The 4636-nt window shown below is 34.3% G+C and overlaps 1 long non-coding RNA gene across 1 annotated transcript in view; it reads right to left on the bottom strand.

Annotated features, from left to right (window-relative positions):
• Positions 1–2056: 2056 nt before the first annotated feature.
• Positions 2057–4636, bottom strand: part of LOC107575220 (uncharacterized) — a 7985-nt gene continuing 5405 nt past the window's right edge. The window contains exon 3 of the long non-coding RNA XR_001607825.1: positions 2057–2069. This is a non-coding gene — a long non-coding RNA (uncharacterized lncRNA). The remainder of the gene's footprint in view (positions 2070–4636) is intronic.

Below are 4636 nucleotides of genomic sequence, written 5' to 3' on the forward strand. Positions count from 1 at the left end.
GCTCTGTTGTGTGTCTTGAGAGGCTGCAGATATTCATTACATAGTATTCAGTCTCCTTCACTAAAGTGGTACTGATATAACTGCTAAAACACTTACGAAAATTAACCATGGTTTTATTATAGTAAACGTGTAGCAACCGTGTTTTTGCCATATTTGCTACCATTCATATAACCACAATTGTATTAGAAATACCATGGTTGAACTATGGTTAGAGCAGCAAAACCATGGCTAATTTTGTAAGAGGAGAACACACTATAGCTAGATCTCAAACGGTGGATCATTTATCATTGTTATATATCGCCATATTGCCCAGTAAAACTGCTCAGTGTTAAAGAATTAAGCCATTATAGAGGTAACAGATTAACTTACCTTACTTTAAGCTGCTTAGAAATGATGTGTATTGGGAATGCTATGTAAATAAATAACTTAACTTGAATGAATCAAGTTGAAGATCCTTACTATTAGAGATGTCGAAAAAGGATGCAAGCGACCAAATAAATGAATAAGCTTAATACTTACGGTGAGCACTTACGGTTTAATGCAAATCACTGTATCTATAATATAATAAATCTACAGATATCAATTATAAGGCCACATTTTATTTTAGTTGTTTACCATACCGAGTTTCAGTTTAATTTTCATCCGAGTTCCGAAGTGAATGTAGACATTTTATATTATTTTATGTTTATGACTCAACAGATCGCGTTGGAATGATTAACACTTACTGTATCATCAATGGCCATAGCCCTTATCAATGTCTGCATGAAATACCTCTTCATTGCCATTGTGACAACACATTGCCATTCTCTGTTGATATGAATCTTTTGACATTGCACATTTATTCCATGTTTAAGCTGTAGTGTGGATCAATGTCAGTATGTGACTAAATAGTTGGCTAAATCAAGTTTATAACTCTATTTAATCTTACTTTTAAAAATGAAGTAGAATATCGAAGAATGATGTAGAATCAAAAACCAGACTGGAGCACTTGAATGAGCGGTGAAGCTGCAACAGAACACACGCACACACACACACACACACACAGACACTACACACACACACACACACAGTAACTTAGTATGTTTTCATTTCATATAAATTATCTGAAACAACATTACAAGAGGTGAGGAATATATTTGTCAAAATATAAACAAAAAGACACTTGAGATAATATTCCAGAACCAAAATTAAATGAAAAATATAGCATAATATCGCCTGCAGTTATTCCTGAAGAGGGGTGAAAAATGACCTAACGTTACATATACACTCAGGACTACCGCGTCTCACAAAAAGAAGGAGATCCCAAATGCCATTATTTAACCATATTTACACCACACCTATTTTTTTTTATTTAAAATACCCATTACACAGTAAATCTTAAACATAAAAATGGATTGTTTATAGTACAATTTTAATAACAGAATTACAATACAGAACATAAAAGAAGTTGATACTTTTAGTAAGTCTCGCCAGTCTTTCTCACTCACAGTCTGTCAGGAAAAAGAAGAGAAAAAAGAACATTAGTATATCATAATTAGTATCATAGATATTATTTCAAGACGAGCACATAAATGAGTGTAAATCAGCACAGCACACATGCTTTTCATGAGTGAGACATGAGTGCCTTTTTAAATTAGGAACATTTTAGCTACTTTAATACCAGGCTATTTTTAGAAATAATACTTAATTCTATACATAAAATGAATGAAAACATTAGTAGTGTAATTGTCCCTCAGTTGTGAAGTCACAGTTTCATACATTGTACAGCAGGGGGAGAAAACATACAATTGCTTTTTCTTTTTTTTTTTAAATAAACAGTGGTTTACTGAACAATGTATGGCTCTGCCTTTAAATAAACTCAATTATAATTACAAGTTTCTTAAGGATAAAAAATATATATCTTAGCTAATGCTATACAATAGAGAGCCCTATTAGAGCACAATACTAAAATATTAAAGGCTGCATTTAACAACAGAGCCCAATCTATTAAATTACATTAAATTTGTATTTAGTTTTAGATACAATAACCAACACACAAAAATTTTTTTTTAATTATGCAAACATATAAACTGCACATTTGCACATTGCAATTTTCTAGCAACAAGCTGTGGACACTGAATGACTTGCCTGCGGTAAAGGTAATGCTGTTTTATTGGCATTTTTCCGTGGTTGCAAAACTGATTGAGATTACATGACATGAGCGTGTTTGTTTCACGTTATAACCGGTTGTAACTAGTAGAAAAGAGTTTTAAAGGAAAGGGATGATGATATTTGGCTCACTCTGGGTTGGGTTATGGCACTGTTTAGGTTCAGTTCTGGCTAAAAAGATGTGGACCAGTTTTGGGCCGGCAAACACAAACTAATCTGGGCCACACTTTAGCTGTTGATATGATCCAGATCTGCGCCAAAGGAAATTTGCTGACTGGTTGCTCTCTGCGCTTCCGCTTGCAGCGGTCTGTCACACCACATCAAAGAGCGTCAAAACGGCATTTATGGATTTAATTTCCTGATAAAATATACATAATTTTAAGGACGAGACTTTGTTTCTTATTGAAAAGAACAAAACACAAACCTTACGATTACAGAATGTATAGTAATAAAGTATAGTGAAGATTTATTCACGGCTATGAATTGAAACGGATTAAGTTCCGCACATGCAGTGGTTAAAATGACACTGTATTTGTTCGGTACAATTTTCGGTACGAATAAGTGTACCATTACACCCCTAGAAAACATTTAAAACACCAAAACTGCACTTACCTGAATAAGAATGTGTCTGGGCAAAGGCTGTTGTTGTAAATAGGGAGCTTTTTCATCATCTTCTTCTTTTTTAACGGCGATTGAAAGAGGAAGCAGAGCGGGAAATAATCTCTCTCTCAGTTTCATGTTTTGAGCTCGAACTAAATCAGTGCTTGGGATCGCACATAGCTAAATATAAAGAAAGGAAAATACTGAGTAGCACTATAATCAATTAAACAGTTAAACGTATAGTGTTCAGAAAAACAAAAGACCCCTTTCATTGCACAAGACTGCATTTGGGGAATTATGGAACAATATTCCGGACAATTTTCAAAAGGAATTGCAAATTGTATTTTCAATTGCGTTTTCCATATGTGGACGCATAAATTGTGACATAATCCAAATGCAATTGCAAATCCTGCATTACCGTTTGCATTTGCGCTTTCGGGAACACACAGTGACTGCCACATTTCAAATGAAAAAGCAAAGTCCATTTGCAGCTGTATTTCCATGTCTTAGGAGTTACGAGCCTGTCATATTTAAATAGCAATATTAATTACCAGTCTGCTTTTTCACTCTCGCTGCGTCGCGCATGTAACCTGCCAAAACTCAAATGGAATCGCAATTCCTTTTGCATTTGAATTTCCGACGTCTGCACGGAGACCTGTCAATCAATGTGAGGGGGCGGGGCTATACTAGGGGGCAAAATAAAAAGAAATTAAAAAAAAAATGACAAATGCATACAACATTTCAAAACTAAACATTTCAATGAAAACAAAAAAATAAAGCTAAAAAACAATTCAAAATATTAAAAGAACAAAAGGTATGAGTATAATAATGATTCTAACATAACACTAAGCCAAACACCAAAGAACAACTACATATGTGAATGTACAGCCACACACATATAGATGTACATATATATAAATACATTCAATATATATATATATATATTATTTCATTTCCATTTTGTATGTTGGAAGTACTGAAATAACTAAAAATAAATAGAAGTAAAACTTAATAAAAAGCCTATATAGACATAATAAAAAAACGAATAAAATGACAACATTACTACAACTGTAACTAAAACTAAAATAGATAAAAACACCAAAGAACAACTACATATGTGAATGTACAGCCACACACATATAGATGTACATATATATAAATACATTCAATATATATATATATATTATTTCATTTCCATTTTGTATGTTGAAGTACTGAAATAACTCAAATTAAATAAAAGTAAAACTTAATAAAAAGCCTATATAGACATACTAAAAAACTAAGAAAATGACAACATTACTACAACTGTAACTAAAACTAAAATAGATAAATAATACAAATCAAACGACAGTAGTTTTAGTAATCCTAAAAACAATAACACTGAGCCAAACACACGCTAAAATAACAACAACTTACTGACACATAGTAAGAAATGGTTATAAAAAACTGAAACAAGTAGTAGGAAAGAGGAGAAATAAAAAGCGATACTTATGTCCCCTGCCTTTTTTATATTAAAGTATTGATATTGCTATTTAGACACATGGTGTTTTCTTACACACGTGGTGACACACTCTCTATTACGGAGGCGAGGTCCTTTCTCCTGATGAGGTAGCTGAGTGCGCCGCACCACGGATCTCGCTCTCCGTGCTACTAAGCAGGCCGCCTCTGCTGGTGGCAGATTCATGGCGGCTATGGCTATGGCAGATATCGGGAAAAAGAGAGGGGCTTTCTTTTCGATGCGCCGGTTTCGCTTTACGTATAAAGGAGCGCTCAGCGGCCTTCACGGAAAGTCCAGGTCTGAGCCCGAATAACCTAGGGGTCCTGGCCCGTCTCGGTTTGAGGATCAGAGACGAGCACAGAAGACTAGTGTCGCGACTCACGCTCCCCC

Source organism: Sinocyclocheilus grahami, unplaced genomic scaffold, assembly GCF_001515645.1.
Source record: "Sinocyclocheilus grahami isolate Dianchi unplaced genomic scaffold, SAMN03320097.WGS_v1.1 scaffold2514.1, whole genome shotgun sequence".
NCBI classification, from domain to species: Eukaryota; Metazoa; Chordata; class Actinopteri; order Cypriniformes; family Cyprinidae; genus Sinocyclocheilus; species Sinocyclocheilus grahami.